This window comes from Ambystoma mexicanum, chromosome 6p, assembly GCF_040938575.1.
Source record: "Ambystoma mexicanum isolate Mex_15411 chromosome 6p, UKY_AmexF1_1, whole genome shotgun sequence".
NCBI lineage: Eukaryota > Metazoa > Chordata > Amphibia > Caudata > Ambystomatidae > Ambystoma > Ambystoma mexicanum.
Window position 1 is genome coordinate 1,492,188,400 of NC_090935.1, and position 13,928 is coordinate 1,492,202,327.

Genomic DNA, 13,928 nt, shown 5'->3' on the forward strand with positions numbered 1-13,928 from the left:
CGGAGCCTTAGGGCAGATGGCAATGTCTCCTCCTGCACTGCTCTTCTCCATAGTATGGTTGCCATCTTTAAATGTTCCTCCTCATTTCAGTACCTGAGTGATTATGGGTGTTAGGGAGAATTCTCTTATAAGACTAATTTCCCCAACCTAGTGAGTCCGCCAGCAGCTTTGCTGGATTGTGGTTTGTTTTTTTCTCCTGCTAAGAGTGAGACTCATTCCTTCACACTCTTACGCATGATTTGAGGTATGTCTTTGACTTGGTATGTGCTAATGGGCTATGGGGTCTTTTACTCCATAGGGTGTCATCTGTTTTGATAGATGTGTTACACAGCACCCTCAGTGCAGTAACACAGGGGTGTCATAGTGACCCTCAAACATAGACTCCATACCCTGGGACTGACTACTGTCTCCCAGGGCATGTAAAGTCACCATTGGCTTTATTAGTCCAAAATTGTGAACAGAACCAGTACAAACCATCATATTGTGGAAGTACTGGAAGGGGTTAATTAGATTACCCCTGGGTCTGTTTCCAAGGGGGCACTGTCCAGTCCCCCCTTGTCGAGTTTCTGGCTGGTGGCAGTGGTTACCACGCAAAATATTCCACCGGAATATTTCCTATGGGATTTTCACATTCATTTTAAACGCACCACTTTTTTTGGTGTATTGTAAAGATACCGCCGGTTTATTTAATTAATATAAAATCACCAGTTGGGTCTTTTCGCTAGAACTCTTTTGCAAAATGGCGTATGTGTCTGTCTCTGTAATTCCAACCAAGGTCGGGCCCTGTGTTCCACATTTTGGCGGGCTTCTCAACAGAAGCCCTCCAACTGGTGCCACTCTGTCTGGGATTCACAGGATGTGTGGGTGGGGGAATCGGCACCCTGGACTGCGTTGCCTTAGCAACCCAAGTCGCACTCTGTTCTGATTGGCCCAGTGGTGAGCCGCCCGGCTCACCACTTAACATGTATGAGTGACAGCTAGGCTGTTGAATGGGGGTTTTTCTGCATAAAAGTAGGGCTTTTGGGACTGGAACTTCAGAAGTCGCCACAGGACCTAAGAAATCCAAAGAGGGGAGAAGCTGAGCCATCTGCAACGACGACACCACCGGTGGAGCCCTGCTGCAACGACCTCACCGCTTCCCCGACGACAAGAGAAGATCTTCTGCTGCAAGAGTCTTCTCCCTCTGAGCTGGTGGGGACAACAAGTTCGACATTCACCTTCCAGGATGCCCCTTGGTCGAATCGCCAGTGCCAAGCATCCCGGCGGCCGGATAGCCAAGCTTCAGTCCACTGGGACTGCGAATAAAAGGAGCACACCTTTTTACCGAACGAACTCCGCGGCTGGTTTAATCCCTGGGCGGTGCAACGACTCCAAGTTTCCTCCTCGACGAGATCTTCTCTTCCCCTGGTCAAAACCATGAACTGCACCCGCTGCCAGGAACAACTGCCACCGCTGGAGCTTCCTCACTTTTAAAGGTACTGTGTTCCGCCTGGCCTCCCTTTCTTCGGATCACTAAAGGTGACCCTTAAATCCTTGGCTTTTCAATTGGGTTTGCCCCCAGACCTTCTAACTTTATCTTTCGCATCAAACCAACCTCTTTTGAACATTTTCACAAAGTCTTGAGTGCATTTTTAAACTGTGTGATCTTGGGCACATTTCGCCTTGCTCCATTTAAAGTGGCGCTGGCCTATGAACGTTGGCTCTACAGTAAGCCACTAACTTGCTGTGGTCTTAGAAAAGTGTTGGGAACTGTTTTATTTTCATGACCTGTCTTTTTCTCTCCCTCTAACTTAATGATTGGAGTGCCATCTAAGTTAAGCGCTTGCATCTGTTTTTACAACCAGTGGTGTTTTAACCTAGACTTGTTTAATAATTATTAAGGGAGGTGTGTATACTTTATTTGACTGTATTTGAACTTGCTTTGATTTAGAGTGCTTAGTGTATTTCCTAAAGTGTATTTTAAATAAATAATTATATACTTTTGATACCAAGCTCTGGTCAGTGTTTGTTTGCTCCACTGTGTTTTTGGCCCTATTGTGTATGATCTGTATACTGCCCTACTCATCTTGAGAGAAGTCTGACTGCTCAGCCACATCTACCAGTTAAATCTGGGTGGTGCAGACTGCTACCAATTGGGTTTACTGCTTACTCCTGTAGTCTTAATCTTTTTGCAGTGTTCCCCAAGGGAACTGCACAGGATTCTGCCTAACAATGGGAATTGAAGTCCATAACTTTCTTTGTGCTTTTAACTCCTGGACGGTTTTTCACACAGATTTCACACAGGCACAAATGAAACAACAGGTGTTATGTGTGAGTTGTGGGTGTATGAGTGAAAGGTGGGGGCCAAACTAAAATGACAACAGGCCATTAAGAACTCGGGTTTCAGAGGGTCTTCCTCATGTGGAAGGGGGAACACTTCGAATTCTCCAATTAAGTCATTGTTGGCCTCCGTGCTGTTGGCCTCTGTGGGCCGTATGCGAAGGATGACGCACACCAGTAGGATTAATCAACGTGTATCTTTATTCAACTACAAAACGAAAGTGAGATTTCTCCTCCCCTCCTCCGGCTCACGTCACAACCCATGTGACTCGTTCCCTAGGGACCTGTCTTAAAGAGACAGGGAGTCTGGCAACAACACCCCCAGACAAATGTCCTTACGTGTACTTAAAATTCTTCAACCAGTCTTGGCGGTTTCTTGATGGTCCTTTGCGGACGCCTTGGTCGCTCTTGCGAAGAGTCACCATCGGGAGTGTCTAGCAGCTCTTCCTGGTGTCGAGCTGTATGCTTTGGGGGAATCCATGCTTCATCCCTGGAATCATGGTACTCCGGATCTGGTACAGGAGCTGGAGGCCTCTCCTTTTCTCCTCTGCTGGCCAGTTTAAACCGTGAGCTGTTTCTGGTTATCTCTTTTTCATCATTTGTAGCTGTTATCATGGTCCCTTTGATGGCTGTCACCTGAAGGGGCTTCAGAGCAAACTGTGAGTCAGTTTTCTTGCTTGTGTTTTGTTGGACCCAGACTTCATCTCCTACGTGGAACTCCTTCGGTCAAGCTCCTCTTCTTTCATCTTTCGCTAGTCGTGCCTTTTCCTTCTGTTCAGCGTCCCTCCTTATGACTTCTGAGTCTGCTTTGGGGTGGTTCGCTGGATTACTGACGATCCTGGTGCAGACCTGATATTTCATCATTAGTTGGGCAGGGGTCCTGTTCATGACCTCATGGGGTGTATTACGATAGTCTATTAGCATTCAGCAGAGTGCCTGGTGTGGGTCAGCACCTTCGACGTGAGCTCTTTGCAGCATCTTCTTGTTTGAGGCCATGAATCTTTCTGCCATCCTGTTGGCTTGGGGCCATCGTGGTGTGATCTTTTGGTGTCTGAATACCATGTGTTTTGCAAATATCCCAATTTCATGGCTGCTAAAGTGTGTCCCATTGTCCAATTTGATAGTCTCTGGATTTTGTCTTTTTCACAATTGCTCTCTCCCAGGGGTGGTCTGGAATCTGTGTCGGTCGGAGCGGGACCGCGTGTTCAGCTCTGGCCATGCATTGGCAAGCTATGCAGTTCTTTACCCACCAATCCACCATAGCACCCAAGAACGGGAACCAGACGTGGCACTTGAGTTGTCTTTTGGTATTGTCTGCCCCCCTGTGGCCTTCGCGGGCTGCCTTGATGCCCGAACAGAGGGTTGCCGGGATGAGCAGTGGGCACCCACGTAGGAGGATAGTCTTGTCCTGTACGGCTAGCTCCGTGTGCACATGGGCTAGCCTTTCAAGTTCATTCTTGCAAGCCCCTGGGTGTCTGAGCACAGCACGACGAAAGTCTTTCCATCAGTTGTTTTTGGTAAGGCTAATGGCCAGGGCCATCGAGGGGTCTGCGCCGAGGCTGATGCCACCGCCTCGAGTGACATTGCTGGAGGTAGCACGTTGGACGTGACGTAGCTGATGTATTCAGTGCCTCCCTGGCGGGGGACAGGCTTGCCTGTTGGGTGTCTTGACAAATAGTCTGCCGGGTTATTCTCACCTCTGGGCCTATGAATGAGCTGGAAATCATACTCCTGGAGTCTGATGCCCCATCGCTCAATCCTCGGGGGCATTTTGGTCCTGGGGTTGCCAAAGAGCGACAGCAGAGCCTGGTGGTCCATGATGAGGGTGAACCTCTTTCCTATGACAAAGCTGTGGAAGTACTCACACACTCACACGGCTGCCAGGCTCTCCTTCTCAGCCTGTAAGTATGCCGATTCCGGAGGGGCCAGCGCCCTATGTGTCTCGGATGGGCATCTGTTCTGCTGGTCTGGGCCTAGACACACTGGGCTCACGTCCACCACAATTTCGGTATGCCATTCTGGCGCGAAGTAGGCAAGCCTTCTGGCTTCCGCCAGTGCGTATTTGATGGTATCAAACGCTGATTGGCACTCATTGGACCATGAGAACGGGACCTCCTACTGCAGCAACCACCGTAGCGGCTCAGTGATGGTGGCAAAGTGGGGGATGTATCTGGCACAATAGCCCACCATCCCCAGGAATGATCTGGCATCAGCCACTTGTCATGGTTCTTGCAGGTTGAAGATGGTGGAGACTTTGTTCGGGTCATGCCGTCAGCTGAAAAGATGTGACCGAAAGATTTAAGTTTGGACTTGCTGAAGCGCACTTCTCCAGGTTAAGCGTCAGTCCCGCTTTCTGAACGGCGGTGCAGGTAGCCCGCAGGGCTGCATCGTGTTCTTCACGTGACCTCCCAAATACGAGAATGTCATCGCTGTAGTTTAGTGTCCCCTTGATCGGCCTGATGACCTGCTGGATGGCTTTATGGAAAATTTAGGCCGCTGGAGAAATGCCAAAATGTAGGCGATTTTAGCGGAAAAAACCCGGTCATGAATGGCAAAGGTGGTAATGCTCCTGGAATCGGGGTGAAGTTCCGTCTGATGGTAGCCTTGGTTGAGGTTGATTTTGGAAAAGAGAACAGCTTTGTTAAGTAGAACTATCATGTCCTCTATTCTTGGGCCGGGATGTCGCTCCCGCTGGATGGTGATGTTGGCCATTCTCATGTCCACGCAGAGCCTGAGGCGAACACTTTCTTTTGGTACGGTGACAAGTGGTGAAACCCATAGGGTTGGGCCCGTGGTGGGTTCAATGATGTTGTCCTTTAGAAGTTGTCTGAGTTCATTGGATACGGCTGTTTGGGGGTGAAAACCAACTCTGTGCGAGTGCTGAGGAACGGGGTGGACTGACAGATCAATTTGAAGTTTTACTGGAGGGCCTTTCATTTTGCCTAGTCCGCTGCATATGCGTGAGAATTCCACCAGGATTGTCTCTTTCGTAATGGCAGGTGTCCTTGATGAGTTGTCCTCCATGTAGCAGATCTGTTCATTCGTTCCAGGCATAGGGGCTGTCGAGAGGATGGTGTCACCTTCCTGGACATGGATGTCAATTAGGCCTAGACACGAGGCCGCCCTGTAGCTCAGGAGCCACCTCCCTTTGGTCGGGCTTCGGATCACGTGGATAACTGTCGTCGTGACCCGCTCTCGATGGATGAGCCTGCCCTTGAAGGATCCAATGGACTGAAGAGGGACGTCAGTGCCCCATTGGAAGATCTTGGACGTTGTTTGCATTAGTGTTGGTCTGTCTTGGATCCGTTAAAATTCTTTCTCTCCTGATATTGACAGTGGCTCAGGAGTCAATGAAAAAGCAGAACCTTTGTCCGCATCATCACTACTGGTATCCGGGGTGCTTCCATGTCTTCCCTATCATCCATAATGACGTTCACACATTCATCTTGTGAATATAGGTCATATTGTTCGCTCTCATGTTCTTGACCATGTTCTTGACCATAGGGTGTCATGGTGTACTGTCCATGGCATGGAGGTGGTGGTCCGTCGCACTCATCACTCAGTCGTGGGTTCAGGTCTTGGGCTTCAAGCTCTTGTGGCTTGTCCTCTGGGTAGAGTTCCTCAACTACTCTCACATATCTCCTCGGCCCCTGTTGGTTTGGGTGCATCTGGTAAGGTAGGTTCTGCGGTGCTTTTTGGTATGACTTGTATTGGGGCATTGTGGGCGGTCGTGGGGTGGGGAAAGGTTTGTCCTCTCGGCAAACTGACTGGAAGTGTCCTTCTCTTCAACAATTTCCACATTTCTGAGTTAGTGCAGGACATGTCCCTGCGTGGGGAAAGGCCATCCCACAGCGGTAGCACTGCCGCTGCATTCGTGGTGTTGTCTGGTAGCTGGGTGCATTGCCTCTGTCTCCTCCATGTGCGGTGTTCGTGTGGACTGCCGCTACTACGTCACCTCTGTCTTGCTTGGACATGGCACTGTTGAACATTTGAGTTGCTTGGATGTCAACCCTTTCTTCGATGGTGAGAGGTTTTTTGAATAGCTGCTTCTTGAGTGCCGGAGAGGTGCAATTGCACATAGACAGATGGCTTCATCTGAGGAGAATGCATGGAATTGGCAGTGTGCTCCTTTGATTCGCAGTCGGGTGATGAACTCATATGCAGTTTCATCTGCCCTTTGGGTACATTGATTAAACATGTATCTTTCATAATCCCTATTGGGTTGTATGACATGCCTTTTGTTCAGGGCCGTAAGTTGTGACGTGAAATCAGGGTGTTCAGCCGCTGGAATGGTTTTAATCAGTGTCTTCACTTCATTGCCAACTGTGTTAGGAAACATGCTGCGCAGTCTTGGTGATGTTTCTTTGCCCGCTGCTGTGATGAAATTGTTGAAGTCCTCCAGCCATTCCACCCACCGGGGCTCTTTGTCGGCTTGCGGGGTCAAGGAGAACAGTGGAGGCATGCGACATGCGGTGGCAGTTGACTTTGTTGCAGGCGCTAGTGGCGCAGGGGCCTGCCCTGCTTGATTGGGAGGTGTGCTCATGGTGGTGGCAGGCAAAGTCAATCAGGCGTTGCTCAACAGATGACTGCTGTAACAGATGGCTGCTGTATTGTGGCTTGCACCGAGTGTTGTGAGGGAATGGGCTTGTGTGCCGCTCAGCTGGAGTTTCAGTCGCTGTCTTTTTATTTAGGACCACACAGTTGTCCAGTATGCGTTTGGTCCTTGGTTGTTAAACTGGCTGTCCTTGCCAAGTGAGGTAATAGTAGAGTTGTTATGGGTTTCCCCGGGCCACCCGTCTGCAGGGAGTAGGCTAGAGGAAGCAGTGCGGTGTGGGGGGAGGGGTGACACCCACCTGAGCTCTGCGCACTAGGAGCAGGGAGGAGTGAGAAACTTTGCCGATGGCAGACTGCTGCGTGGCTGTGGGATGGTGTGTGTCTTCCTGTGCCCCGTCCGTAGCAGAGGGTAACTTCTGGGAGGGAGGCAGGGCCTAGGATCAAGTCCGCTTTTGATCTGCAATGTGTCAGATGGACTGCCCGACTTTCAATAGACAGGCGGGGCCCGGGATCGGGGACTCCGCAGGATGCACGGATGGTGGCAAGGCCCGGTCTCAGGTCTGCTGTGGGACCGCATGCGTCGGACGGACTGCACGACGCGTTGGTGGAAGGCGGGGATCGGGTGCACTGCAGGATGCCTTGTCTAGCCAAAGTGCGGCGGTATCGCCTGTGCTTGAAAGGAGGACGCTGGTGTACGAGGAGTGAGCCTAGTCGCCAGTTGTTGGCCTCCATGGGTCATATGTAAAGGAGAACACACACCAGCAGGAATAATCAATGTGTATCTTTATTCAGCTACAAAATTAAAGTGAGCTTTCTCCTCCCCTCCTCTGGCTCACGTCACAACCCACGTGACTCGTTCCCTAGGGTGCTGTCTTAAAGAGACAGGGAGCCTGGCAACAGTCATGACATCTCCCCGGTAGTTGCCTCCTACCATGTGATCCTCCCTCATATAACCGCACCCATGGTCAGGATCAGGTAGCGGCTGCCATCCCCTGGCAACATGGGAGGAGGTCACTGCTGGGGAATCAGTGATGGCTCCATTGGGTTCATCACACCTGCTCATTTTGTCTGCCACTAAGTTGTTTAGTCCTCTGATATGAACTATCTTCAAGAATATGAAGTGTAATTCTGCCCATTATCCCAGCCCATGAGCTATGCGCCCTCAAGCTTTGGATTGGTAGGCCCCGATCTGTTGATATAAGACACCATTCTACTGTTGCTTTTCTTAATGATACTGATTTCTACCTGGGGGCTAGAGAGAAGAGTGATAGGGATTTTGTGGCTGCCACTAAATCTCTCCGATTGGATAAATGGGATGCCTCCTGTGTCATCCACAACTCTTGCTGAGTCAGATTGTTCCATCACAGCCCCCCACTAGTCACACTAGCATCTGTGGTCAGAATAGTCACAAGGGATTGGCTAAGAGGAAAATCCTTCAAGAGATATATCAGATGGAGTCACCATCGCAATCATAGCTTCAGTGTTGGTGTGACTGATATCTGTATCTCAAAGTATAGGGGTCACTCTTTTCAGATTCTGTGTAGGTGTAGAAACAATGGCCTCAAGTGAAGGTGAGCCAAGGGAATAACAAGTATAAAAAAACACATTAGGAAGTCACTTGCAGACCAATTAATCTTGATAAGGAATTCTATAGATTCTAGTGTCTTTGTATTATTTGAAGGACAGGTATGTTAATTTAGATCAGAAATAAATGACAATAATACATTTACAGATGTCAGAAGGATTCCCATGAAGGGTGCCTGTACAATATGATAAAGATGAGAACAAGAAGTGAGGCAGTTTATGAGGGTGGAACACATTAGGACATATACCGAGGACAAAACAAACAGAAACAAAATGTATGTAAAAAAAACAGGTGACTTACAAAGGTAACATTTACCTAGGGAGGCAAATGCTGCAAACTAAACAGGAGTGCTAATTAAATATACAAAGCTACATGAGTAAGAGTCACTGGAGGCAGTGGTAGGGTCAGGGTGGGAGGATGCGGAGAGAACAGAGGGAGCTCCCTCTTTAGCAAGTAAATTAAGTTTATGCCAAACTAAGAAGAGGTGCAGAGTTGGGCTGGTTTTGATTGTTATGGGCAGCAGGTTCCATTGGAGTGGGGCAGGTAGGGAGAAAGAGTGGAAGCGAGAGAAGGCATAGGGAGGTCATGGGACGGTGAAGTTGAGTGCACAGGAGGATCAGAGGGAACGAGATGGTGAGTATACTGGGATACAATCAGACAGTCACTGAGGAGCAAGACCATTGATAGCTTTGTAGACTAGGAGAAGGAACTTGAAAAGAAAATGGTTGTGGATGGATAGCCAAACAGCATGTTGTTGGTAGGTAGGTAGAAATGGGGATCTGGGTAAGTTGTAGAGAGTGTGTGCATCAAAGTTCAGTACTTTGCCTAGAGGGAGGAAGGAGTAGAGAGGAAAGCCAAGGAGTAGATGTGAGCAGTAGTCCAGTTTGCTGAGTCCAGGGCTGGAGATTATAATGTGTCTAGAGTGGTTGCTAAGAAAAGGACACATTTCAAAATTTTGAGGGGGCTAATATGATCAGCAGGGGCGGTGGTGGGTCGTAGGTCGGCCATCAAGAAGAACCCCAATATTGTGAGCCTTGGATGAGGAAGCAACAGGTGAGGCAGGATGGAGATAGGAGAGGGTAGGAATGGCGTTGGAAGCTGGGAGAAATATGACTTATGTTTTTGAAGAGTTATGCAGGAGGTAATGGAGAGACACCCAGTGGCGAGATGCATTGAGACAGTTTGCAATCTGTTCCAAAATGACTGGGATGAAGGAGGAAAAGGAAAACACATTTTGAATGTCATCAGCAAAAAGGTGATCGTGACAGCCAAAGGATGAGATAAGTCTGCGCAGGGCAGAAGTGAAGAGCAGAGTGCCATGGACTGATTCTTGGGGACACTAACAGGGAGAGGGGTGAGGTCAGAGGTTTGCAAGTTCCAAAAGATATTAAAGTATCGACCTCCCAGGTAGGAGGCGATGCAGGCAAGAGTAAATTTGCGAAACCGGGTCCTGGAGAGTGAGGAGGGGGCAGGATTGAAAGTATCAAATGTGGCAGAAAGGCTCAAAAGGATGAGAATAGAAGGGAGTGGAGTGGTGAACATTAGACAGAAAGCTGGAAACATGCTTGAGTGCTGTCTCAGTGGAGTGTTTACTAATAAATCCAGATTCAAGTGGATCTCGAAGGCCATTATCCTCAAGGTAGTTAGTGATCTAGTTGATGACCACCTACTCAAAGACTTTTGAAGAATTGGGAACGAGAGAAACTGAGCGATAGTGTGCTGGGACGTTTAAGCCCGGAGAGGGTTTTTTGAATAGGTGTAAGACAGTCGCGGATTTGAAGGAGGCAGGGAAGAGTCCAGTGTAGAGAGGGATGTTAAAGAGCTCAGAGATAGAAGGCCTAGCACATCTCCTAACTTGCGGGGAAAAAAGTAGCAGCCCAATTCTGAAAGGGCATCTCAAAGAGCGCAAATTAGATGCGCTCATTGAGATGCCCTTTTTCCCCTCTGCGCATTTGCACAAGAAAGTGGGCATTTCTGGGCATTTTAAAGTGCATCCTGAATTCTCAACAGGATGTGCTTTAAAATTTCCAGAAACAAGGGTCTTCCCCCTGCGCTTGTGCAGAACAGGTGCATGGGGAGGCACAAATCATGACAGGGGCATTTCTGACACTGCCATGACTTGATTTGTAGTGTGACAGCATCGGGTTAAACCTTGGCTATCACAATAGCATTTCCATCCCCCAAACGGGAAAAGAAATGCTTTTTTTGTTGTCATTTCATCGAGTCTGCCACTTTAACGACCTATCTCAATTAAATGTACTCCCAGCAACTACATGGTTGATCGAACCCTGTCATACATTAGTGTCAGGGGCACACTCCCGACACTAATGTGTCCAAAGGTGCTGCGCAGTCCGGCCCCGCCTGAAATGCACAGGTCACCTTTGAGAATAAGCTGACCTGTGTATTTTCTAAAATGAGTGCAAATGAAACAAGGGCATTCTCTACGCTCCTTTCATTTGCTTGTTTGTTTGTTTGTTTATTTACTTATATAGCACACCTAACCAAGGGGTATCTGGGTGCATTACAATTGCATGGTTACTTAGGCATTTAACACAATGCACTATTTTTTGTGAATCTGCCCTTAAGCAAAAGGGTTGATAGGCACAAGATCGGTTGGGACTGCGAAGGAAGGGTGTTACCTCAATAGGAACGGTAGGTAAGAAGTAATCGAGCGTAGAAGAGGTATGGCAGTGGGAGAGATAGGAGGGCTGTGAGAGTGTCAAGAATTTTAGAGATTTTAGATGAAAAATTATGAGCAAAGTCATTAGCAGAATGGGAGTGTGCAATGTAAGTGATTTCAATCCAGCACTTCACCTAAGTCAATGCCTAGCGTGTAATGCACAAGTGAAATCCTTATTTATTTTGTGTCCAAAAGTTATTTTATTCTGAACGATGTACCACTTATATCACGCCCCTCTCTTGGAACCCCCGCCGGTCACACTCAACCAGGAATCAGACTGGTTTGCAAAGTTAAAATATTTATTTATGTACTTCACAATATAATCACACTGGCCCTCATTACGACCCAGGCGGTAAGGGGTTTACGCCGGCGTAAACATCGCCGACCCTTACCGCCTGAGCACGAGTTCCCTTAGCGCCATGGCGGATTTAACACCTGCTTTTAGCAGGAGTTAAAATCCATGGCGCTAAGGGACCTTGTTGTTAATTACGCCACCGTAATTTACGGTGGCGTAATTAACGCCTTCCCCACTCCCATTATGCCCTATGGGGCAAAAATGGGAATGGGGAAGGGTAAATGGGGATTGGGGACTTACCGCCCCGCCAAGGTCGGAATGGGGCGGTAAGTCCGCCAACCACCATGGCGGAGTTGGCAACTTAGCGCCATGGACCATGTTGCTAATAGCGCCATGGTCCTCCGCCAAGGTCCTAATGAGGGCCACTATGTTTAATGGTTATATAACAATCACCAATGGGGTGATGTAACACTAATCAATCTCTTTAATCACAAGGAGTAATAGTGAGCAAAACAATGCAGCACGCAAAAAATACTTTGTGTATGTTCAGATCAAATAGCAGTATGGTTACTATTTCCCCCCTGCACACCGCTCAGCCCCCCCACCAAGCAATGTAAAGAGATAGGAGGAGAGAGAGCAGGTATTCAGAAATGCAGAATTCAAACAAAAGTGTCAATACCAATTTCCCCCAGCAAACACAAGAGAGAAACAGAACTGATTGGCAAACCGTCAAAATGGTTTTTAAAGTTGTCTGAGAATGGAATGGATAAAACACTAAGGGCCTCATTACACGGTAGGCGGTAACCATGGCGCTATTAGCGCCATGGTTGCCGCCGGTATTTTACTGTGTCCGCCTTGGTGGATGGCGGAATTACCGCCCTACTCCCAGGTGAGCGGGGGTGGTAATTCCCCATTCACCAAGGCACTTCCCCATTCCCATTTTTGCCCCCATAGGGCTCAATGGGAATGGGGAAGGCGCTAATTACGGTACTGCAAATTGTGGTACCGTAATTAGCACCAAGGTCCCTTTGCGGGCCCGTTCCTTAACGGCTGGTAAAACCAGCCGTTAAGGTCGGGTCCCGCAAAGGGACCTCGTAGTAAGGCGGTAAGGGTTTACCAGTACCGGTGCCCTTACTGGTACCGGTAAACCCTTACCGCCTACTGTGTAATGAGGCCCTAAATATGGGCTAATTTGCTGAAATTGTTTAAATTCTAATGGGAGCCGCTTTGGATAGTTGCAGACAAACTCTAACAAGGATTTGACACTAATAAGCAATGTGAAAACTTAAAATTGAGGTCGGGTGCAATCAAAAGCTGTTTTACACATTTTAGAAATTTCCTAAAACAAAATTCACGGCATGCTTTCCCGTGCGGTAATCAGGTAATTTCGTTTCTACCATGAAAATTGAGAAAGTTATGGACGTTTTAGTGGAGGTAGTTTTTCTGAGATAGGCGCAAGAATGGGAAAACAGGGATGCGCTTTCAAAAGACAAACAGGATTTCTTCACACTAGGGGATGACTATGAAGAAGCAAATACCACATGGAAGCACAGCCACTGGACCAGGGCGCCACTGGATCCAGGCGACTGCCTGCCGAGGAGCTTACCTTCTTCAGATGAAATATATGAGCGCAAAGATATTTAACAATACTAGTACCGAAGGAGATAGTAGGGATAATATAGAGAGTTCAGGCAATTCAAAAAGATTTCTAACAATGCAGGTTCTGAAGACAAGATCGGATGGATTTAGATAGGGATAGACTATGGATAGTACATATGCTAGTGACACAGTCCTATACTATGGATACTCACTATATACGTTTTGAACAGAACCGTCAGGAATTCTGGTCCGTCAAGATTTCTGGAAAGGAATTCTGCTGGGCACACCGGACTGGGATGGGTCTCCAATCAGCAAGGCGCCCTGGTCACCACGTGACAGGACTTGACAGGATCGGCACAGCACGGCACAACTGGATTGGATCTTTTGGTTCTGGTAATAATTATTTTAGCAGGAAAGTAGTTACAGCACAGCCCGGCGGTTTCTTTTCTTCCCCTTAGATTTTGTGGGATTCTTTCTGGTCCTGGAAACTCAAGGCCTAGTTGAAAATGGTTCAACTAATGGAATGGGCCTTTCTGCTTGCAAAGTTTCTGGAGTCAGGAGCAAGGAATATGGATGGATCTGCTTCAGGGTGCTTTGCCAGGATCAGGATAGTGGGTGAATCTGTGTGTCTTTCTATGTCCTCAGCTTTCTCTATTTATGCATATGGTAAATGGGTGTGTGTGCTGGATTATCCTAAGTGCGCCCCCTAGGCAGGCTATAGGTTAGAATCTCTTCTCCCCCTTGATTGGAGAAGAAAACAGGGTGTCACCATGATGAGAGGGGATAATGAGGCAGAGAATTCTCCCCTTGTCCCTTTGAACATAAAATCTACTTTTGGTACCATACATATTTACATGTGTGCAATCTTTATAACAATAACATATATACATCACATA